Genomic DNA, 24,925 nt, shown 5'->3' on the forward strand with positions numbered 1-24,925 from the left:
TGGCCAGGGCTGGGAGAAATATTTGCCTTGAATGCCGGCAACGCGTGGAAATGGGGAGGTGGCGGCAGGGACAAGAAAGGACCCTTTGAAAAAGGGGGAGGTGGAGGAAATTGGGTGCGGGGTCTGGCTGTGCACGGGGCCGTCGGGGCAGCCCCTCACAGCAGCCGGGTGGTGGGGAGCTACCAGCATGGGCACTTGTGGCCAGCTTTATTCGGATACTAAAAGGCAGGAGGGTTTATAAGCCTGCCCGAAGCTCGTCTGCCTTTTCCTTCTGCCTACCTGTCCCATCTTGAACGATCTCGTTATGCAGATTATTGTTATTATTGTTGTTATTTCTGCTTTTGTGTAGCCAGAGTGCCACTTGGCTCACTATAATACGGGATAGGCTTTGTTCTGGAAAGCCCCTCCAGCTGCACGTGAGTTCTGGGAAACAAAAGCAAAATTCCCATTGCCTAAAACGCAGCAAAACAAACACCGCCCCCTCCTCCCCCCCAAATATCCTGCAATATTTCCCTGCACGGAATAGAGCTGGATGAAGAGGAATTTTGGCACAGGACAGGCACTGGCCACCTCTTAAATTTTTATAGCTGATCTTAACAAATGTCCTCGTTGTACACTTTAGCATTCTCGTCGACAGGCCTGATCAAAGCGGTGGGACAAGCACGCGGCTGCTGTTGGGACGCTTTGCAAGATGGAGGCTGCATCCAACATATGAAGCAAGAGGCCATTTTTAAACATCAGCAGCGAGGCCCAGAGGTTCCCTCCCCAAGCTGTTATCTCTGCTGTGATGGAGGAGTGAAGAGGGTGGTGGGAACATCTGGCCTCTGAGGTCCAGAGAAGTAAAACCAAGCCCACAGAGGAGCTGTGGGGAGTTTTGGGAAGGCTCAGCACAGATGGGTGAGTGGATAAGAGGGTTCACGGTGGCCAGAGCTCAGCATTACCGAAGCCTGGGGAAGATGCACGACAAGGAGCCAGTCCAAGCGATCCTTCACAGGACCGTGTTTCAGATGAGCTGCAGCTGCTTGGCCAGGAGGCTCAGTATCGGTGGGCACGGCCGGGTGGAAAGCTCTTCCCAGCGTGGGTCAAAAGAAAACAGAAATGGGAGTGGGACGGAAGGGGGGGAAGAAAGTCTCAAGCATTATAATGGCATTTTCTCGTGGGAAGGGAATATAGTCTACAGCCCTGGTAAAAAAGAAACAGAGGGGGCTGGGGCACTGCTATTGAGAATGGCTGGGAGCATGGGAAAGCGCTTTTATAATGAGAGAGGGAAAAGATGAGGGTGATTTAGGATAAGAAATGTTGTCGTTGGCTTCAACTAGAAGGAGAGCAGGTCTGCTCCTCCTCTGACTTTCTGTGCGGCACCTATCATCGTTGGACGCGAGTAGCTTGCAAAGAGACCAGGCTCCAAGCAGGCTGTGAATATGGTTTATAAACACCTCTGCCTACCCTGAGAAAAGAACGCCCTAGAAGTGGCTTTCTCAGCCCTTCTTTATTACAGGCAGTAGCCCCTCACTCAGGAAAAAAAAAGAAATAAGAAAAAGGAAAAAAATGAAGCCCTCTTGTGCATGATGGAAAAATAAAAGAATAAAATAAAAGTGCCTGGCTGATGACTTTGCGAGGAGAAATGGTGTTCAGAGAGGTGGCTTTGGACCTCAAAGGACAGTGAGCCGGGTGGGAAAAGTAGCAGCATTGCTTTGCTTTGGGATTTAATAACACTTTCACTGTCTTGCCACCCTTTTGGCTGCCTTTCCACAGATAGTGCTGGGGAGCGATGCACTGGGGATATGCAGGGGAGCAGGGAGGGAATCTGGGACTTACAGTAAGCTCTGTGTTTCATTTCAGCATCTTGATTGGGGTCCTGCCATTGGGTCAGTTGCTGTTAATCCTCTATTTGTATTTACCAGATACATCTCTCACTCCGTTTTCTGGAATTCCCCTGCTCTGATGGGTGATGCAGGCTGCATCGCTGAAGTTTAGCCTTCATTCATGTGCAGAAGAAACCAAACTCATTTCAAGTTTGCTGTTGTTTAAGCTCAAAGCCCCCCTGCCCCCTATTTTTGGTCAATTTAACAGCGATCAAAGGATGTTTTTACTCTTGCATGAAGCTGTTTCTTTAAAGCCTGTGTTGCAAGTGACCTGGCGAGGCTGTGCAGTGATGCTGAGCCCTCTGAGAGCTCCTGTGGTTAGCACGGATTAAAGGAACTAGGTCAGATTTCTAAACTATAGCATACATGATTCTGCTGTTCCAGCTGGACTATCTATAAAAGCTGGAAAAGAAAATCAGAGTCCTGGAAAGAGGTTTTGTTGGATGTGCACTTCCCAGAACTCCCCCCCAAAAGCAATCCAACTGTGCAGGCTAGAGCGGAGAAGCTTCAAAAGGTTTTTCCTAAATCAACCCAGCCTGTTGAAGTCCACTGGGAAAGCTTTTGAGAATTTTGCTCACAAGATGGATGGATAATGCAAAAAGCAAGAAAGCGATATGGAAGAAAAGGCATTTTTTACACATGGTGCCACTCCCAGCATTGTTTTATATGAACCGGGACACAAATAACTGTGTTTTTGCTTCAGGCTTAAGCACAGGTATGAGGACATCACCGTCCACTGCAAAACAACACTCTCTGGGGCTAGGACGGAAAACTGTTTCCATGTATGCAGCAGCACTGCAGAGCAGCTTGGGATAAGCAAGGAGAAGAAGTTTGCCACCCATCAAAGCTACTTCAAAGGAAGAGATAGGCAGACCACGGCATGCCACTGTCCTCAACAGGAAACCTGGGCAGCATTTCCACCCACCAAGCAGAGGGGCTTCACTATCTACCTTGTTTTCCCATCCCTAGCTTCTACAAAACGGTGCCGGCCAGCCTGGACTTTGGCCAAAGCAACATCCTGGTTCCACGGCAAGTGCTGTGGGATCTGGCCACATGTGACGAGGACCCCAGCTCCGCGTTGCGTTGGGAAGGGACGGCTATTGTGACCCCTGCTGTGCCCTGGGAAAGTCTCTTGGCCGCAGCTCACAGGAAGGAGAAGGTTTTGCTTTCTCCAGATCCAGGATTTCCTCCTAGGCCCTCCTCACATGCTGCACCAGATCTTACCCCACTCTTGCAGGCTGGGACCACAAAACAATATGGAAACAGCACCCAGCCTTCCTGTGCTGGTTCTGGGGCTGGTCCCAGCTACCTGGTGCAGAGAGGAGCCCCTGCCTCTGACTCAGTGCTGCCCACAGGACCGGGCAGCCTGGGCACGGGCTGAGCAGGGCAGAGCAGGCTCCCCAGCGTGGGAAATTTCTAAAGAAGCAGCCTTCTGTAAACCACATTTTCATTTAACCAGTCTAAATATATTTCAGTTTCAAAACACACGCTTAAAAATAACTTACAGAAATATTTATACGGACACTGAAAGGAACTTTCCAGCTTTGGGGATTCAGCCTACAGCCCACTGCAGAGCCCACAACTCGCTTCCTGTTCAGTCACTCCTAACCTGTTGTTGAGCCTCTTGTTTTGAGAGCGTTGGAGTCTCTTTTTCGTTCAGTTATCTTGCTTCACTCCACCCTGCCTCACAGACTCAGAGAGCTTTGCTTCAGCAAGGTCAAGGCTGATACCGCAGGGCAGCTTTTCTCACATCTGCAATCATTGTAACTCTCTCAATGGTGCGAGTTTTCTTTCAGACCAAATGGGAAAACATTGCCTCGCCTGGCAGAACTCAGCAGCCCCACAAATGAGACATGGTGCATATTTGGGAACTCCCCCTCTCATTTTTTTTTTTTTTTTTTTTGCCCCCTCTACCATTTAACCATCATTTGTTCCTTGCTATCACTAATATCTGCTGGGGCACTGTCAGCTATCGGAGGGACAGGACGTGAACCAACCACATCTCCCCGTCTATGCAGACAATCCCCTTTGCTAAAGAAAGGCTGGGCTCTAGCTAAGGCATCACAGTAAGAGCACGTCAACTAGTCAATATGCTACGTCATATGGGAGAGAAGCAGTCTGACGGGTCAGGACAAAGGTTGGCTGATAAGGACGTGTTGTGTCATGTGCCCGTGTGTCTCAGCTTTTCTAAAGACATCCCTGTAACCCAGGAATGTTTTCTAGGAGGCTGGAAATGTCTCAGTTTTTCATGTCACCAGATTTTATTCTTAAATCACGACACAGTGTTTGTTCAGTACATATTGCAGCACTGGTGAGAATCTGTCCCATGTTTAGCAGGAACAAACAGCCCAGAAGAAGGTGTGCTCACTGGGATGAAGGGTATTTGGATTACAAGAGAGGTCAAACGAGTGCAAACCCCATTGAAGCTGTACGAGCCACTCAGTCTGTTTTAGTGCTGCAGGAAGGACTGTGCTGGAAAGATGAAACTGCTGGAGAAGTTCTGCTGCGAGAAGCATTTGTGCTGCTGTAGGGGCAGTAGCTCATGTAGGAAAAACACAAACACTCGATCAAAACTAGCTCTGTGATGTCTTTCATGGGAACAGTTTGTGACAATCTAATACGTCACCACCGAGGAGTCTCTGGTTTTGATTTTCAAAGTAAGGTTCAGAACCCTACTGGCTTGCTAATGATTTTGCCTCTCTCTCTTCCCCCCATATTTCTCTTTATATGCAGGGGTTGGAGAGGCGTATGTGGGCGAGTGTGTTTTAGTGTTTTTCATCAAATATAACCTAAAACTTCATACAAAGCTGTGGCAACAGACTCTAGGTCACCAATTAAATGCAGCTAGCTCTAAAATGTCACACAACATCTACTTAAAACAGTCCAAACTCCAGGCTTGGATTAAGATCCGTGCATTCCTAAAAACACAGGATTAAACTGAAAGCTCGGATTTCCTTTAAAAAAGAAAGCTTCCTGCTCTCCGACTCCAGAGAAAAGATCAAAACCCTTAGCTAAACAGAAGTGATGCAACAGCTTCTTCTGGGGGCCTGAGTCTTGGAGGGCATGCCTGTAGGGTAGTGGGGCTGAAGGCCTTGGGTGCCCCAACTTGGCCCAAAAAAGCACCACTGGAGATGAGTGATTTGGAGGGCTGTGTTACATTTTTAATGGGAATGAGGGCAAAGCCTGTGCTGGGGACAGAGGTCCCCAGGGCATGGGAGCTCCCAAAGGCCCTGCAGCAAGGGGACCAGCTCCCACCACGCTCTGGAGAGCCCAGGCCAACCAGCACACCAATTTCAGACCAAGCCAGTAGAGGTCACAGTAGGTCCAACAAATTCCCCATGCCCTCCTCCCAGCCCAGCCTGCCCTCACATCTCAAACAGTTCAGCTCTGACTGACTGGAATTAAATCCTCTTCCTACTCGATGGCCTCAGCAAGCCCAATGAAGCCAGCCTGTGCCCGGCGTGTGCTATTTCAGAGGGGGAAATCAGATGATGGCGAGCTGGGCCGTGGCCTGGTGGTGCCTACCTTCCCCACCGTGTGCTCCCACTGCAGTCAGTGTGTACCTAGGAGGTGAAATCTGTCATGCGGGTGTGGATGTGTTTTCTTCCTGTTGTTCCACAGAGGGAAAGCACCAGACCTGCCAGCTCGTCGGGCTCCCTTATCTTCCCAGACCTCTCACCTTCACCCAACCCGCTCCCAGTTCATGCCCAGCCTGGAGGACATTCCCACCGCCCAAAGGTGGTTGGGTCTGCAGGGGATGGGGCTTCGTGCCTGTCTGTGCTGCGTCATCCACAGGCCAGCAAGTGCTCTAGGACAATCCCCTGAGCATCTTCATGCCATGATTGAGGTGGTTCCTGACGTTCTGGGCTCTCTCGGGGTCTTCCACAAGAGTTGGGACATTTCCCCATGGAGGGACAGGTACTACAAAGGTAGGCTTAGTCTCAGACAGTCCATGCCCCTGCTCAGCTATAGCCCCATGAGGAAACTCATGGCATACACGTGACAAAATTTGTAGCTCTTTGTACAGAGATACTGTGGATTACCTTCATCCATCTCAAACAATAGTATCTCAGGCAGGGAAGAAACCAAAGGCGAAAGCTGTACCTTAAGTAAATATTGCAGCCACGCAGCTCTACATAAAGAGTGAGGTCTGCACACAACCAGGCCATGGCAGGCTGGGGTCTGCTATGGGTGACAGGATGTCCTGCTGGGGTGTCTTCCTTGACGGGACTTCCTTGGCACGATGCCTTGATGGCTTTGGAGCCCACCACGGCTACGACACATGGCATTGCCACCACCAGCAGGACCCGAGTGCCCAAAAGCATGAGAGATGGCTGTGTGTGGCCTGGCGAGCTGGTTTCTGAAGGCCTCTGCCACTGGAGGGGGACAGAGCACCTCGCAGCGCAGGTAGGTCCCCCCCCCCCGCACCCTTCCCAGAGGAGACCCTCCCATGCCGCAGGGCTTCCACCCAGCTCAGCCTGGTGGATGGGCCACTGCTTGCACTGCCGCACCCTGGAGTGGGTCATCGCGGGATTGCGCTGCTAGCAGAGGAGGGGAGCCATTTGGCAAGAAGGGAGCATTTCACACAATAGCAATGAGTCCACCGGCGGCTCAACACCGCCAAGCCTGCCACCACGGGTGTCGCAGCACGTCCTGGGAGAGGAGATGCACAGGAGCCCCGTGGGGGCCCGGAGCTCTCTGGAGATGGGCCTGTGTGTTCAGGTGCTGCCTCTAAACCCATTCATGTTTCAGGTCTGCTCCTGATGTTCTCTCATTTCCAGCTGTTTTGGATGGGCCATTCCCATCTCCATCTTTTCCATCAGCCTAGGGCTTGGGCTGCTGAAGCTGGTGCAGTGCCCTGGCCCATGCCTGGTGGTTTCTGCAGACCATGGGGACACAAATACAGCAGGGATGGAGGCAGAGGGGCTGCACCAGCCAGGCTCAGTGCCATTGCAGGCTGCCCAGCACCACCTGCACAGGGTACCCTATAGGGACACCAACAGTGGGATGGCCACACGGCTCTGAAATGGCACATTTTTGATGACTTACTGTGTCAGGATGGTGCTGGCTCCCGCAACGCTATGGGATGTGTGGCAGGGAGCTCACCGAGGAGAGATGCTCCCTGCTCTGGGTGGCCAGGTGAGCAGCTCGTGCCTTGTGCTCTCGTGGAGCCCTGGTGCCACTGTTGTGTTATAACGACGGCTGGTGATGACGGCAACAGGGAGCTGGGTGGCAGCTCTGCCCCCACATTTTGGGAGGTTGTTGTGAGCTGGAAGAGGTGACTTCCACAGCAGGGTACCCCGAGGAGCAGGCACCTTTCTCCTGACCAGCTTGCTCTGGCCGACAAGACCTGATCGATGAATGAAGCCCTGGCACGCTGCCAGGCACAGGCGGCATTGTGCAATGGTGCGTGATGCAACTGAACTTTACATAACCTGACGCAACACCTATGGCTGGAGTTTAAAGCAGCAGGTCCTGGGTGGCTGCTGTATGGTGTCCATACCTCCTCCTGCATGTACACATGTGAGGTCAGCCGGTGGGAGTGGACAGCAGCACTGCTCCCGGCAACTCAGGCTTTGCGCTTGGGTTTGAAATCACTGCAAACAAACAAACAGCTGTGGCTCGTGAGGGGTGAGTAGACCACAAGCAGAGGCAAGAGCCAGGCACATTGCAAACAGCAGCTATGGAAATGCCCTCCCTGCAGCTCAGCCCATGTTCTTCATTCCCACCTGCAGCTAATCCTGTCCAAAGCCTCTTTCCTCACTCATGTCCTTCAGGTCCTGAAGCCTGCTGGAGCTGGGGTACCTCAGTCTCCATTTGCAGCCCCTCGCCCCCAGATGCTCCTTGCTTGGCTTCTTCCACCAGGCTAAATCACGATTTTGTGCTCAGTGCTGTGTTAGGCAGCCTCGAGGCTCTGCAGATCTGCCGCTTAACCTGGTGCCTTGGGGAAAGTGGCAGTAACCCTTTCCTGGGGCAAGACACCGATGTTCTTTAATATAGAATGAGGTAAGGCATCACCCGAAATCTGCCCATGGCCTGACATCTGCTGCTGTCTGTCCTGAACCTCAGGCCAAAGCAATTCCTCATCTTTTCTCTGACATTTATCATATTTAAGCTAAAAGAAAACAGAGGGCGGTCGCTGGCCTTCTGTTTTCTGTACAAGCAGTGAGAGTTTGCAGCTGTTGGGAGGTCTGGCGCGTGTGTGGTGCCCGAGCAAGGCAGAGGGAGCAGGGGCACGCCGGGGAGGGATGATGAGCCCCAGAAACAAGCTGCTCATGACAGCCGTGGTGTGGTGGTCCCGCCATGTCCCTCACTGCTGTAGCATCTCACCAGTCCAGGCTGCAACACTGCCTCCAGAAGCAACGTACTTGGGTTTTGGGAAGCCCTCCTGGGACGTGGCAAGAGAAAGCAGTGGAGCCCCGAGGGAGCCAGGTTGTCTTTCTGTGCGAGGATCAGCCTGGCATGACCCCAAGTATCACCTGCCTTTCCCATCCCCCTGCCGGGGGAGCTAATCCTGGGCACTGCTGTCGCTGCCAAGTTTGCATGGAAAATGCCACCAGCCAGAGCCAAGCGGCAACCACTGAAACCGAACTGGGAGGGGACGGCGATACAAGCTGGTATCCCCTTCCTGGCGTGACTCCTACCTGTGAGTCACCGTGGCCTCAGTACCTTTCCAGCCACGCTGCTGCGCCCGCAGCTGGTGCTTGAGTGCCTGGCTCTGGTGAGGTGAAGCCTCTTCCCTTTCGGCTTTCTGAGCCAGGCCCTCATGATGTAACACTGCAGGTGAATTTCCACAGCTCTGCCAGAACACATAGTGGGGCTGGGAGGTGGTAAAAATGCCTTTCCCCAGCCTGGTGCCTGGATCCTTCCATCTCCCTTCCCAAAAGGCACCCTTTTATCCGTTCCCCATCTCACCCTCCAAAAGTGATGCTCTGGGGCTGGAGAGACTGTGCTGGTGGTAAAAGGGGTTATGGCATGGCCCTTCAGGGCTGCAGCGACACCTCCAACCACTCACACACGACAGCCTGGGTGCTCGAGCTCCAGCCAGAGAGGATTCACAGCACGAAAGCATCCACTGATGCGGAGATCAACCGGTGCTGCAATCGGGTCACAGATACTCTAAATCAAACCAGGTCTTTACACCCCAGAGCTGAACAGCCTGCAGGGAGCAAATAAATGGTTAAGAAGACAGGCTGAAGTGCCGAAGGAGAAAGCAAAGTTTGCTCCGCGCTCGTGGCCAGGCTGTAGTGGGAGAAGCTGCTGTGTGTATGCAGCGCGCGCTCATCCGTGACCGTGTGGCTCTTTGTGTTATGTCTGAGAAGGAAAGCAAAACAAGAAATGGTGACCAGGGTGGGATTATAATCCAGGAATACCGTGACTGCTGAAAAACCGAGGAGGAAACCACAGGCGAGTGGCTGCTGTTAAACCAGCTGGTGGAAGGCTTGCCGAGATGGTGGAAACTTTCCCAGCCCCTCTCTCCATAAAGGCAGTAGTGGTAGGGATGCATTTGAGCTCCTGAAAAATGCAATAAAGACAAAAAACAGCAAAAATAAACAATTCTGAAATATGTGTTGGTAGGGAGGTGGGGGGGCTAAGGAAATTACTAGCGTGTTGCCAGTTTGGAGAGAGTTTAAATGCTGCGTCAAGGGAGCGGTTAGCATGTGGTATGCAAAATGAAGCAATCCAAAAACGGTTATTAACCGAGGCCGATTTGCCCTTAAAACGTGCTCTAGGAACTGCTGTGTCAAAGGATACAGCTCCTCGTGGTGATGGGGAGTTGCAACAGCATCAAACAGCCTGAAACAAAGGGTTTATTTTTTTTTCCCTGTTGGGGGACAGTCACCTCTTCGGGGTGAAAGTCTTTCGGGACAATATCAGAATGAAAATGTAAAGGAAATTAAGCTTTGCTTGAAGGGAGAAGGGTGTTTTTGATGCTACTGTTCTCTGCCTGACAGCCTGAAGCAAGGCAAGGCTACAACACGGACAGGGTTTGGGATGATCTCCAGGGTTGCTGAGGAGGCCTCCATGGGGAGGAAAGAGGGGACCTTAGAGGCTGTGGTGTTTCCCTGCTCACAGCTAAAAAAGGCTGGCATCCTTTCCCTAGGTCTGACTAAGCAAAACCTATCAGCCAGATGGGGATGCTGGATAATGCCAAGAAGCATCCCGTAAATAACGCACACGGGGTTTTACTCCAGTATAACAGACCAGCGCGAGGAGAGCTTCCCCACCCTTGTTTTGGGAGAGGGCCACGGGGCAGCTCCTGCAAAGCACGTTTAACATTTGGAGCTATGCAGGCAAGGGGTGGGTTGGTGGAGGTGGCAACGAGGGATGTCTGCAGAGGTGCTGCTGAGGCTGTCAAGAGCGGTTGCGGAGCAAATGAGGGAAAAGTGAATTTTCCAAAGACCCGGCTGCGTGCTGTGGGACTTGCAAATGATTTTCATAAATCATCAGTAATGCTTGGGGTTATTCTCAAGGCACTCTGACCACAAGATATGTCACAATTATCTTCCTTTCTGGGGATAGGCAGTTATTACCAAGGGGTCTTGCCCAATACCTAGACAATATTACAGTCCCTAAATAGACCAGTGCACGGAGGACAGAAGTAATGTTGATCCACATGATGTACCAAGGCTCCAGATGAAGCAAAGAACTTTGTATTATCAACAAGCGAAACGCTGCCTGTAAAATCAGCTTGCAGCACTTCCCCACGGGCCTGAAACACTGGCGCAGAAAGCCAGCTGTTGGGGTAGGACGCCGAAAAAACCCGCGCCTAGGGCTGGCTGGCATCGACCCGCAGCCCTGTGCTCACACCCCCGAGGAGATCCAAGCATCGCCTTGGGAGGTCAGCGGTTGAGCCACAGCTTATCTCGGGAGGAAACAACTTTACCCTGGCTGCAAATCATCAAACACCAGCTTCGGTTTTAGCAGTTGCAGCCTGGTTACGGAGCCAGAAGGTTTTCTGGGGTAGTCCCTGCTCTGGTACCGTGGTAGGAGACGCAGCGGCTGGCACCACGAGCACCCGTGGAGTGACAGGTACCCTGATGCAACGTGAAACTGAGAGCCAGACGGGCCTGGCTGAGGCATCCGATGATATGATGAGGAGATGGGCTTAGCACACAGCCTCTTCCAGCCTCCTTGGCTGGAAAGAGAGTACTGAAATACACGTCCAGGTTGCCTAACGTGTGGCACCAGAGCGGTTGCTGTAATAAATCCCAGGTCTAGTGTACTCCAAGAATTACATGATGGCCTCTGGGAATAATAACTATGAAAGCCCTGGCTAGAAATTTGGTTTAGTGGCCAGACACTGATACACAAATAGGAGGAATGACAAAACGATGTCAAGGGTATTAATAAAGCGAGTTGGGAAATTTTCCATCAGAATAATCCTCCGATGGAAAATGTCATTTTCACTAGCTCAGCACTTTCTGTAAGAAAATTGCAGATTTCCACGGGGAGAGTCAAACTGAAGGATCCTTGGCTCTTGTTCCGCGAGGAGCAAACAAAATCACCGAGAGTGCCTGTGGACGGGCGCGCGGAGGCTGCCTTCCCGTGCAGCTCCCAGCCACCCAGCCTTCCCCTGGGGACCAGAAATCCCCGGTGCAGCGGAGCAGCCAGAGGCAGCCAGAGGCACCGGAGGGCTGGGAGCTGCCCCGGGAGCTCCCGACAGCTCACCTGCAATCCGCTGCAGCCAGGAAGCCGGCAGTTTTTGGTCCTGGCAAAGCCTGGCTTTTTGCGGAGCCCTAATGAAAACAGCGGGTTCAATTTTTTGGTCTAGTATTTTGCTTGAAAAGAAACTCGATTGCTCTTGTTTTCTTTCTTGCTGGAAGGGATTTGTATTTCCCAGCCAGCCCCGGGTATCAGCGAACTCTACACTTGCTTAAATATTCTCCTTTGTGTTCTCAGGAGCGGCCAGCTGCTCTAGGAAAGCAAATTTAGGCAGAGCTGGGCCATTTATGGGACATATGTTTTTGATTGCAGGAAGTGCCCCTTGTAAATGGCCTGAAGTGCTGCATATGAATGCTACTAATTTAACACAGACTGGGAAAGTGTTAAGATTAGTATTTTCATGGACAGGAATTCCTACATGCATTGTAAGTGATGAAGGCTCGCTTTTTTGATGTCCAAAAACTTGTGTGCTTTTATCTAACAAAACAGTATCAGCTCTGTCACATAAGCTCCTCGCCGTCATGCCGTAAGAGGAGCGGGGGGAAGATTTGTTCAAACACACGATTCAATGATCCAAAACAGAAGTTTGGATAAAGTTAGCTTACAGCAAAAAAAAATAAATAATATAATCTGTGAATTTTCTTCTGGCCTGGCAAAGACATGTTAATACAGATCTCTGCTACAGTCATCCACAGTGCTGGAACACAGATTTTTCTTGCTTGGGCGTGCTAACACCTGATTTCCAGGGGGGTGTTTGTTTGAAAGTGATAGGATCAAATGGCCCCACATAGTCATGCATGACTCTGCTGCCTTGGGATTGGAAAAAAAAAAATCTGTGCGAGAGGTAACTCTGAAGACTTGGGGAAGTCTTGAGCAAATTACATGACAGCCTGCTCGTCTGACTTATCAGACGGAAATGGCATTGCAAGCCTTGGAATTAATTGGGCTAATGGAGTGAATGAGCTGGGCCCTCTTATCAGTAATAATAATGATAATAATCCCGCGCCTGTGTGGAGAGGCTAGCGATCGTGAACTGTGAGGTAGGTCAGCTGGCAACCGTTCAGCCAGCAGCAGATGGGGATCCGCAGCATCTTGGAAAGACCAAGACCCTTTCTAACATGCCTGCAAGCTGTTTAGACATCTGATTTAAGGCTTCCACATTTAGGAGCATCGGCTGGAATCTGCCGGTGCTCCAGTTTCCTGGTCAGTGAGATGGGAATGCTTTTGTTGCAAGAGCGTAAAGTTTAACTAGTTCTTGTCATGAAGGACGTTGCAGTTCTCCAGCATTCCTTGCTGAGGAGTTACGTATTGCAGGGAAATGTTTGCTTCACGCTTGCTCTACCACCCTCATGTCCTACTTTTCAGAAGTTCCTTTTCTCTCTGCACTCCTGACCTTGGCAACCAGACCTCGGGAAGGAACGATGCTTACCTGTGGGAGTTGGCGAAGGAGCTGATGGTGCTGCTCTGCACAACTTGGTGCTGGGGTCAGCTTCTTCAGCGCCCCCTTCTATATCTTTCTAGTGGTATTTTTCCTGTTTCAGCTCTATGCTGGGGTCTTTAATTGACTTTGTTTCAAAACTTCCAGTATTTCTGTCTTTTGTTGCCATTTGGGATTTGTCTCTTTCAGCAGTCGGCTGTAGGGTGCTGATAATGAGCTCCAGGAAGTGTCCCAAAGGAGCATAAGGGAGCTTTGCTGATCTTTGGCCAGCTTTCAGTTCTTCCCTGCTCTCCTGCACAGCTCGCAGTCTCGGTGCCCTCCTACCTGAGCTATGGGATGGCCCTTCCCTGGCCGTTCATCCCCTTCTCCTTTCCCCTTGCTGAACTCTCAGCTTTTGGAGGTTCCCCACCAGACCTAGTGCTGGATAGACGCATCACATTTCTAGCAGATAAAGATCAGCAGAGCCTTCACAGGCAGGGCCAGGCTTGGCTCCCTGGTGCAGGGTCAGCTAGCATCTGGTCATGTTTTCATCCTGTGCCCAAAACACACCACCCTCCATCAGTCTGTTAAGAGAGGAGACTAACGTCAGTCCTCCTTGGTGTACTCAGCTTCCTAGGAAAAAGATGCTTTGTTTAAGGGAGGATGGTGTTTTCTTTGAGACTTACATCCCTTGGTGGAGAAGGAACATCAAAAACATGTGCCTGCCTTTTGTTAGCAGCAAGTGCCAGGGCTTGTGGCGTCGGGTCCTCCGTCACAGGGCAATGCCTGAGAAAAAGATGACTGTTTCCCATCACGGTAGAAGGCCCCAGGGTGTCCATGGAGGGCTCGTTTACATGAGCTCAGAAGGCCCCGAGGATGTTTTGTATGAGTACCTGTTACATCCAGTGTAATGCTGCCATCCTCAGCAGCAAATCCTTGGGAATTTTCTTGCGTAAATGTAGAGGGACACGCTTGTATGTATTTCTGAGTCATGTCCTGTCAGTACTTCCTGCACCAGTTACATGTGTGGGTTAGATAAACAGAAGAAAAAAAAAGGAGTAAAATAAATGGTGTTCTGGAGAAATGATCTCAGTGACCATGAGTTTTAAATGGTACAAGTTCAACAGACAGTTTTAATACAAGATTCATATCAAGTTTGTAAATCCCCTCTTCTCGGCTCTTCTGCATCTTAGCCAGGAAAACGCACATATTTTGGGGAGCTTTAGCCCTTTTTCTGGGGTGTGCTTTAGGGTGTTCTCTAGCTACAGAGACAGCAGACAGCCTTATTTTTTGTCCCTCTTCCCATTCATCATGATCTTGGTCTTACATGGGTGTAGCAGCTGATGCATAAGACCTAGGACAGCTGAATAATTCATTGGCAGAACTGCTGAATTTATGGAAGGGATCAGATGACAGGATAACGGGGTTCTGGACTGGAAGAATAAAGCTCGCAATATTAAGTTTTGGATGTTCCATTTGGTGGTATTGCCAAGAGGGACTGAAAAGTGATCTGATTTCAGTTTGTTGCAGTGCACTAATTAATCCCAGTTAATGCACACAACCCTGCTAACCGAATCCCTTTCTCAGGTTGCCTATAAACCCACCAGCAAACTTTCTTCCCTACCAATTCACTTAGAAAGGAGGCTGAAAAGAAGGTTTGTTTGCATTTCCCCCTCTTTTGTCCCGGTGCTTGGGACACTGGCTACTGCTAGAGACAAGATGTGGAGGGGTGTCATGGTGATGCTAGCGGCACACAGAAATCCCTCCCAGGGCTGCTTGACATGGCTAATATATGTCTTGTAGCCCTAAGGAAATGCCAAATTTGGGGTCAGGAAGGTATTTTGATCCAAACCAGATTGGCAGGAACAATTTTTTAGCCTTGTGTAGTTTGTGGCGTGCTCTGCTTTCCCAGGGCCACCAGGAGAGGAGGGGAATGATGAGGCGTTTTGTGATGTGGGTGATGGAGGAGATGGGGGTGAATATCCTCGTGGCCTGTAATTGCAGGGACGTGGCCTGTAATTGCAGACGGCCTCAGTGATCCTACCCAGTCCCATAGCCGTGTAGGTGACAAATAGCTGCCCTCCTGTGCCTGACACGTCAGGGATGTCTTTTTGCTTTGCTTCAAAATTTACTAGCATCACGTGCAAATCTGATGTCTCCTCCGCTGGTTCAGTACAGAGCAGCCCCCCGTTCCCCTCCAGAAGTGGCACTCCTGGCCCTTGCACCCTGGGTCCCTTCCACTTGGGGACACTTTCCCAGCCCCAGGGCTGTGGCAGGTCATGGGAAGTGATCAGCTCCCACATCCTGGGAGCGGATCCGGCGCGTGTCAGGGCTGCCAACCCTGCAGCGGCACGGCGATGCGGGGCTGGCACGGTGAGGGGTTTTCCTCCTGGGAAACGTTTCAGAAAGCAGCAGCTCTCTCTGTTGTGGCAGGCAGAGCTCCTCCCCGGCCTCGTGCTAAAGCAGGCATTGTGTGCGTGCCTGTGAATCACCCCCAGCACGCTCAGAAGCACCGAAATGTTGTGCCATGTGAGCAGGGGGTGTGCGAGAGGGACGGGAAGGCTTCAGGGGCTGGCTGTGCGAATGCCTTCACTCGAAGGACCTCAGCACCCCTCTTTTTTTTTTTTTTTTTTTTTTTTTTTTTTTTTTTTAGTGTTTCAGAGAAAAGCTTGGTTATTTGAGGAACGGCATGTGCCTGGCATGGCTGCTGGCATAAATTAGCAAACCCTGTCTGAGGGTCTCTACATCACGCCCCTGCTTACAGCATGCATTATGGATGGAGCTCACTTGTTTTCTAACGCAACATAGACTAGAGGAAACCTGTAAAAAAGTCTTTGCCACCCTTGGCTCCCAGGTTTGTGTTGTCATTTCTTCATGGCTGCAGCTCTTGGTAACTGTGTTAGGTGTAAACACAGCTCGTGTCTGGGTTGCCTGCTTCTCAGCTCATGCCAGGCAGCTCCAGATTAGGAGGAAGGCAGACATTTTCCAGTGGTGAAGGCATTTATTCAGTGCTTCAGTGAACACTATTGTGTCCGATGGTGACTTCTCTGTTTCTTGACGTCTCTGGATTGCAACTGGATGCCCTTTTGGAAGATACACCTGGCAAATAAGTGATACTGGTAAGTGAAGAACTGAGTTTCAGTTTCACGGCTTGCTTCACACGTGAGATGCTGCTCTGTTTTGGCCCGAAATCTGAATCTCAGCTTTGGCCAGCACCTAAACACAGAGGCATTTGGTGCTTCGGAGAGAGTTTTGTCTTGCAACCAAGTGGTGGTTCCTCACGGACAGAAATGTTTCGCTGCCACCATGGATGAGCATTGATATTGGGCTCTGCAGGGGCATGCAAGCTCTTCCCCAAGTGCCTCTTGGAGGCTCGGTCTGTAAGGATGAGATGTGGTGCTCTGTGCAGGGATTCCCGTGCAATACCAGCTCTGACAGCTGGGCAACAGCTGGCTGCAGATGATTGCCAGTATTAATAAAGGAGGCTATGTGATGGATTTCCTTATGTGGGGGTCACTAAACAAACAGAGCTTGAGGAAACCCTGCCTTCTCTGGGAGCAAATGCTGCACAAAACCTCGTCTTGTTCTGACGGGCCAGCAGCGGGCCCTTCTCTGCTGCGATTTGCAGCTAATCCCGTGTGCAACAGCTTCAGAAACCGATCTGGTGAGAGCAGCCCCTCTTGTGCGTCCCTGGCCAGCCTGCTAGCTGCAAGGGAAGCATGGGTGCTGCAGAGCGCGATGATCCCTTGGAGGCCACTGAAATATCTTGCAGTGCCTTTGGGGAGAACCTGGGGCAGTCTGCAGCAAGGCTTCCTCTCTTCATGTCGGTGTAGGCAGAGATACCTGGATGTCGGGGATGGGAAAGTGTGCCTGAGAGGTCCGAATGGACCTAGATGGATTATGATATGTCTTAAAAGAGTAGTGGGAGGGGGAATGTATCCACTTTTCTACATCCATGGGTAGCATTGCCCTCATACCATCCCTCTCCAGTCCTCTCCATCCTCTCCTCTTGGCTCTGACTCTCCCTGGCCCCCCAGAAAAAGCTTGTGGCTTGCCTGCTGTCCGTCCCCAGCCTGGCTGTGTGCCACAGCCTGCCCTCCCCTCCCCAGGGCTGCGGAGGCTGGAGCTGGAGGCCAGAGCTGGCCAGGAGGTTAAGAGGCTGATAGGAGCTGGTGGCTCTCCCCTCCTGCTGCTGGAGCGAGGGAGGGCAAGTCACTGACCTCCCAGCAGGAGTGACACAGGAAACCCGTAATTACATGCTTGTGACAGCCACGCTGGATCATCTTAATCACACTGCTGCCCTGTCAGAGATGCTGCCTCTTGGGATTAAGGAAAACAAACAAGCTGAAGCGGCACCGGCAGCAGCGGTGGCTCCGTCCGGAGATTGCCCGGCGCATCCCAGTGCGGTGGCCCTGCCAGATGGTTGTGGGAAGAGTGTGATGGGGGTCCAAGGCTCTGTGAACGAGCTCATCCCAGTAGATCCGGATGGCTCCATCGCTTTTGCTGGCGGCTTGGAGTCCTCTCCCTTTCTCAGCAGCTCTCGGAGCACACAACAGTAGTGGCTGACTCCTCCACCACCTCTTGGACATTCCTTGCCCTGACTTTTTCACTCTGTGGTTTGCATCGGCCAGCTGAGGCACAAACCAGATGCACATAAAGCTATGCAGAAGCAGGCTTTGAGCACAGCAGTGCTACTTCCAGACCCTGTGTCCCAACCCTTGCTCAGCTGCCCTTCTTCACTACGGAGGGAGCCCCAGTGTCTTGTCCTGCAGTAACCCCATCCACACTGCTGGCTACAATTTTTTGTTTTATTTTTTTCCAGCGATGGCTAAGCATCTCCACTTTTGCAGTATGTATTTTGCTTGAGCCGTTTCCCACCCTCATTTCCGCAATGAGGTAACGCCACCTCTGTTCCCATCCCCACCTACTGGAAACAGTCTGGACATCCCTCTCAGAGACAAACTTTGCATCACACTGACCCATCCTGCAGAGCAAATGGAAGTTAGTAATGCTGAGCTCAAACCACTCTTCTGCTACCCTGAGCTGAGCCAGGGTCATTTTTCTCCCTTTCAAAAGCTTCCCTTGTTTTCGTGATTCAAAAAGTTGGACCAGACCTTTTGTCAGTTGGAAAAATAAAACACAACCCCACCTCCCAGCCTTCCCTTTCATTTTCCATCTTGAAAGCTTAGTCCTTTCATCAGGTTCCTCCAGCATTTTGTACCCCCTTGCCCCTGCTCCCCTTCTCAGTGGGACATAACCCTTCCCTGAGTCCCCATGGTGTTAGGCTGGCACCTTTCCCTCCTCCCTGGGGCAGGAGGAGCTGCATCGGCCCCACCGTATGGGAGTGCTGTGGAAGGAGCCAGTATCCTTCCCAAGGAGAAGCAGCCCAGTTAAAATCCAGAGTGGCTAAGCCCTGGGGCAATGTGAGGTTTGTGGGGATGGCTGCGATGGAAGGTCACGCATTTTGTCCTTACTGTCCATTGTCCATGAAATGGTGTTTAACACTGGACCAGAGCGTGTGGGACTGGGGACGGGCAGGTCCACGGCGTGTCCCCAGAGATCGAGGGGAGTGAGCCCCAGGCTGGGGGCGCCGCGCTTCAGCCAGCCCCTAATCCCGCCTACAGCTGAGAGGATCAAGAGATAGAAAGGTTGCTCGCTGCAAATCCTTTTGAAGTCGGTTCCAACTCTTTTGCTGGGAACTCGCTGGCCTGCGTGCCAGAGGGGGTGCTAAGTCAGGGAGCTGCAAGGAGCGGGGCTGTGCTCACCCATGGGGCCACTGGCTCCAAAAATCCACCTACCCCAAAGAGAGCAACAACTGAAGCTGCTGAGGGCATGAAAGGATCACGTTTGAGGAAGCCCCCCTGCCACAGCAGGAGGGTCCCTGGCTGTGGCTCGCCGGGATGGCCTGGCCGAGGAGACGGCCACCGTGGGGGTGGCCGGGGGCACGGCTCCATCCCCGACCCTCTGTGGCTGCGGGTCGCGGGATGGCTTGCCGCAGGCTCTGCCCTTACACAAACAGGCTTTGCTTCCCTTGCCGTTTCTCTTAATGAATTCCTCCTCTCCCGGCTGTTGTTTTTGGCCTCCGGCTGCCTCTGTGGTTTTCCTTCCCCGGCACGTGATACAAACATCGCTCGCCGGCCGTGTCCTCCAGGTGACGGACACCTGTAGCTGGGCCCCGGCTGGGTCAGGCCAAAGGCCCAGGGGTGCGAGGAGGGCCCTGCATGAAGCACCCGGCACCCCCAGAGCCAGAGGGACACAGGGACACGGGATGGTGGTGCCGAGCCGGTGGCAAGGCCGGAGCCTCCCTCAGCACCTCAGGAGCAGGAGCGGTGCCGCAGCCCCACGGTGGTGACAAGGGAGCAGCCACCACCCTGCGCTGGCCCCTTGCTGCCAGCCCAAAGTGCGCAACAAATTGGTAGAGTAAGTAAAAATAACAGTAAAAAAAAAAAAAAAAAAAAAAAAAAGAAAAATGCATCCGTATTTAACAGCCCTTCCCCTCCTCCCCCACTTCCAACTGCTTACCCTTAAAATTCCTCTTGGGACACAACTCTGAGCGTTCCTCTGAAACCACCAAGGCTAAACACTGCCTTGCGTTTCTAGGCAAGCCCTGAACGCTTTCTCCCCTCAGCCAAAGCAGGGGCTGTAAGGAAAATCCACTCCATCGCAAAACCCATCCTAAAAATCTCAGGGCTGGCAGCCCCCGGGTGCCTCTGCCCTGCCCGTGCTCCTCTCTCCATACTGCAGCCCCTCTGCGGATCCTCCCCGCCCGTGTCTGCCCCTGCTCCTGAGGCCAATGCTCCCAAACCGTGGCCCCGGCAGCATTCAGCCTCCCCAGCCCCTGCTTTCCATCCTCCCTCCTTTTCTCCATGAAGGCCTGCTCCCTGATCTCCCATGCTGTGCTCTCCCATAACCCGGCCCCCTCTTGTTCCTTATCTCGTGGTGTTTCCCACAAACATGGGCCCTGCGTTGTCTTACAGCAGATGCTGCAGACATCCCTTTGGCGCCGATGGCTGCGAAATGGTGTCGCGCATAAGGGGGCTCTCCTGGGACAGAGGCGCAGCATCCATTTCTGGAGGCACAGGGTAATTTTCCTCAGCGAGTGACACCAAGCACCTCATTTAAAAATAGCGAGAGGAGCCTGAATCAGCAGGTGAAGGGGATGTGAGGTAACCCGGGTAAAACTTTTCCGCCGCGACACGCACTGGGCACAGACAAAGGGCCACACCTGCGGTTTCACTAAACCCTCTCACCTGATCCAGCACCGCTGGTTACCGACTGACGCTGGCAAATTCCAGCCCGGCAAATCCTGCCAGGAATTTCTTCCTGTAGGTATCAGCAGTGCGCTGCGATCCGCCTGCCACCAGAAGCAGCAGCCGGGGCTCCCGGGCTCGGCGGGGCCGGCAGGACCCACGGGTGCTGGGTCTTCTGCAAGAGGAGGTTGGGCTCGGCGGTGACCTTGTCCCATTTATCCGGGTTATGTAAGATCTTCCCGTATGGGCTGCTGGCGACGTGACACCTAGCTATTTAGGCCAACGTAGTCCGTGACAAATGTGACGGTCGGTTTTGGGGGAGGCAGGCGGGAAGGCTCGCGCTGTCTCGGGCCCTGTTGGGAAGGGAACCAGCTGGATGTCCTGCAGCCGGGACACTCCTCAGCTGACACAAATTTCCCTGCCCCGCTGCTGCTCGGGGGAGATGCCCGATTTCAGCTGAGCTCAGCAGTCCTGTACCCCGGGCCTCTTTTCTGCACAAGAGCTGCTTTAATAAATCAGCATGTTCCCTCTTGACCATCCTGTTTAGGGCAGGAGGGGAGAAAAGACGAGAGGGTGACTGAGATCTGGGTCCTTTGCCTCTCCCTCGCGGGTTCACAGCTGGGCTGGGGTTTCCTCGTGGTTCCTTCAGTGCCTCGCAGCGCAGTGCCTTCAAACAGCAGCAGAAACATTTGGATGAGGAAGGGAAAAGGAGAAAGCACTGCCGGGAATGAGTGTCAGTCTGGCATGCTGCTTGAAGGTGTCTTCAGGTAGCCGCAGCTGGCGTCTGACATCGTGTCTTACATACCCCCTGCTTTGGCTGTCGGTGGCTAAACATTCAGCCTCGCACTCCCATGGTGTCCCCCTTACATGTCTCAAAACCCCCAGCCAGACCCCAGGGCTGGGTGCCCAGCGCACCCTCCTGTGCACAGGGGGGTCAGCCAGGCTGAGCTGGGAGAGCTCACACCGCCATGAGCTGTTGATGTTCCTCAAAGCCTCAATTTATTATTATTATTTTTTTTTTTTCTACCAGGGAAACCTCTTTGGGACAGCCTTTACCCTGAGACATCAGTTTTGGTTAAGCCAGGTCAGTGTCACCCTTTTTGTTTATAAATGGTGAAGTGGTAAGTGGCAGCCTGTCCAAAATGGGAGATGTCATACTGTAAGAAGATAATTTATTTTGTTAATGTAGATTGGATTTACCCAGTAAGTAAAGCAATGTAGCCTGGATATAAAAGCTGTTTCCCCTATGAGAAGCTTCACTGGTGACAGCATATTTCTGGGAGGTATTTATGGCAACCCTGGACATGCAAAGCCCCTGTGGTGGTGCATTGCAGCAAATGCAGCGTTGTGGCAGGAGAACGAGTTTCTACAGGAGGAAAACCCACCGCTGCAGAAGACACTCACTGGGCGTTTGGAGATAAGACTCCCTGCGAGGCCAGCGAGGACGAAGGGGATTGCTCCATTTGCACCGACGACGTTGCCATTTCTTTAGATGTTGAAGCCCTCAGTCTTTGAGGCCACCTGTCAGACACCTTTGATCAGGAGTAAATTCTCCTGGGCTGGAATTTGCCTCTGGACAGGGTGAGAACCGCTCCCAAATACCACTCGCCCCGATTACACCCTCCCAGTCGGTGGCACTGGCACTGAGGCTTCGCGCCCGTGTCTCCCTGCGAGGACGTGTGTGCAGCCTTCCTGGCTTCCCTCCAGATGTGGCCCCTCCAGAGCAAGGGTCCCTGGCAATTTTTGTGCCTCTTGTGGACTTGGAGCTGGGGGGAGAGGGTGAAGGAGTGCTCCGAGCGCCCCGTCATCTGGGCGGGCTGGGGCTTGCTGGCTGCACTTAGACAGGATCGCCCTGGTCACCCAATTCATCTCTGCCACGGTCACACGCTGTTATTAGGTGATTATGTTTTGGTATCTTCATTGTGTAATTAGTCACATGCTCATAAACAATGTAAATAACCCCTAATGAGTTAGTAAATTAATCAGTCAGTAATGACTTCCAATGGCAGGAACCATCCACAAAGAACAGCAGCTACTTTCAAGTTTTCTTTCTTTTCTTCTTCTGTGTTGCAAAACCATGTGGCTTTTTTTTTTTTTTTTTTTTTTTCCCTAATGCTGCAGGCTATTCGGCTCATAAGCCAATTGACTGGAGAGGATTTACTCACCAATTAATCCAGAAAATTTAGCCCCATTGTTTCATGTTACTGCTGATTTTTATTTAATTATTTATTTTTAAACAACTATATAGCAAGTTTCCCTCTCTCTCTCTCTCTCTCTCTGTTTTGTTTTTTTTTTTTTTTTTTTTTTTTTTTAGATTTTATTTTACTCTACCATTGATAGTCATAGATAGATCCTTGGCCCTATTCTTCTGTGACCTTGCTATTTTTGAAAGTCCTTTTCAGGATAAATATTCAGGCCAAATTCTCACTGAGAGAGGAGCTGCTTTGCACATAACAGCAAGGATTTCAAAACGGCCATGGCAAAAATGAAATCTGGTGCCAATCACAGCTCATTTTTCGCACATGTCTTGGTTTTCTTTAAACATGTTTCCAGCCCCAAGTGTCATCAAGAAGAGCTTGGGACTGTGGAGTCTGAGGACTTGAAGACTCCGTGACAGACATGAAAAATTCAGCATAGCATGCTGGATATTAATTTCTCATTTTTAAACCAAGATCCTGAAGTTTTTGAATCCTGTTTTGTGCTTTGGGGTGCCTGGGATTGCTATTACTGTGCTAGATTGGTGTTTTACTCTCTTTATGGGGCACCCTTTAAGCAGTGATATTTTCTGCTGCTGCCAAACCAGGGAGGGGAGCCCAAGACCAACTTCCCCCCAGCACTGTAGGTCCTGTTGGCCTTTGGCATTTCCTATTGTAGTGTAGGAAAAAAGGAGCTGAAGTACTTTTCAGAGCTTCAGTGTGTGGTCAGAGCCATATTCCTACTTTTTTTTTTGGTAAAATAGAGTGTGCCATTCCTTTTCAGAAGTGTTTATAAATTGCTGACACACATCCTTGTCTTTTATTTTTTATTTTTTGACAAATTCGTGTATTTCTGGAGTCAGGCTGCCATGGTAGATAACCAGAGGAAAGAAGTTTTCTTTGGGAACGACTTTCAAAGCTCCCTAATTAGCTCTCAGTCTGTTTTGGGACAAAGCCACGATATTTCAGCTATGCTGGCAGAAAGAGGGTTGTGTCCAATTTCCAGTTTTTGTGTGTGAAATGTGCTTTTCAGATTGAAACTTACATTTTTCACAGCTGGAATACGAGGAGCGCATGCTGGTAGTTTGTGCCCAGATTCGTGTCTCTGTCCAATCTCATTTTGAGCAAAATATCTACCCCAATCATGCAAAACCAGACATGGGATGGAGCCTGTTCCAAGGCTTGGGTGTTCCCTCTGGCTGCGAGTCCACTGCTCCTCGCTGCCCCCACCAAGCAAAACATGCATGTGCAGAAGGGAGGAACAGCTGTGCTGTGTCAGACCAAGGGTTTTCGTGGAGCCCAGCATCCTGTCTCCAACGATGGCTGATAGCGCATGCACAACACACAGTCTAATTGGAAGGCAAATGTATAGTGATATGTCTCCCAAACGTTTGCCAGTCTCCAACAATTTGTGCTTTGGGGACTTTCTGAGGCAGACCTACCATCTTCGTTGATTTTTTTTTTAACTTTATTTTTTATTTTATTTTTCCATACATTTGTCCTTCTGTCTTTGGAAAGGGTGTAAACTTCGAGCACCCACAGCATCCTGCGGCGAGGACTTCCACCGTATAACTCCTGTTGTGTAAACGAACACCTCCTACTGCTTGCTTTGCTTGCCACTTTCATTTGATGCCCCTGGTTCTTGTAATGTATGCTACACAATTTCCTCAGAGGAGTTTTCACCGAGGCCTACCCGCCTGTCATGCTTTTGGTTGCAAATAAATACCCTGTGGTATATTCTCACCCTGAGGAATGGAAGGATGTGTCTTCATGTGTCTCTCTCCTCCTCTTTCATGTGCCTTCCAGGTACTTTCGCTAAAATCTGGGAACACAATGCAGTTGTATAAGCCTGTGTTTTCTGGTGATGAATGTGACCAAGAATCCTTGAAGCCTCTACACCTACAGGGGTAATTCCCTGTCTCTGCACATGGGTTCAGTATGTCCTGCCGTGGTGCTGTAGGTGGCATTTTGTACCAGAAGACAGCTTCGCCCAACAGTCTCCACAGGCACAGGCCTTGATTTTGCAATGGGTATGATCTAGGACAGCACTCAAACACATGCTTAACTTTAATCCACACGTGCTTAAGTGCCTCTTGGATATAGGTTTGCTCCACATTTGTTGTTAGATGTGTGTGTTCAAGGACCAAAGAAACCAATTGCTGAGTTCATACTTTACATTCTCATTTTGGACAGCAATGCCTGCATGTATTTTTTTTTCCTGTTGGGAGTCCTCCACATGGCCACTGACACCTAATGCAGGAGCTGCCTGGATGATAACCAGCTTTATTATCTGTTTCATATAAGCAACAGGCACCTTGGGTGGTTCTGGGTCTTGCCTGAGCTGCTCCACATCTACCCAGCTGCTGGCCATCTCCAGCAGGATTAGGGCTTCGTGGTATCCCTTGAAACATCCCCATGTCGCTGCAGGAGAATGTTTCCCTGTGGCTGTAGCTCCCCCTGCGAGTGCCACCACGCTGGGACGTGCAGCAGGAGGTGCACTTTGGCCACAGAGGTGCTGTGCCATTCCTGGAG

General features: G+C 51.3%; 1 long non-coding RNA gene across 1 annotated transcript; it reads left to right on the plus strand.

The window, feature by feature from the left end:
- The first annotated feature begins 15,608 nt into the window (after nt 1-15,608).
- LOC140002133 (uncharacterized) lies at nt 15,609-24,133 on the plus strand. Its single transcript, XR_011808160.1, has 3 exons — nt 15,609-16,067; nt 19,926-20,385; nt 21,229-24,133. It is a non-coding gene; the product is annotated as an uncharacterized lncRNA (long non-coding RNA).
- Nucleotides 24,134-24,925: the final 792 nt, after the last annotated feature.

Source organism: Anas platyrhynchos, chromosome 3 (genome assembly GCF_047663525.1).
Source record: "Anas platyrhynchos isolate ZD024472 breed Pekin duck chromosome 3, IASCAAS_PekinDuck_T2T, whole genome shotgun sequence".
Lineage (NCBI taxonomy): Eukaryota > Metazoa > Chordata > Aves > Anseriformes > Anatidae > Anas > Anas platyrhynchos.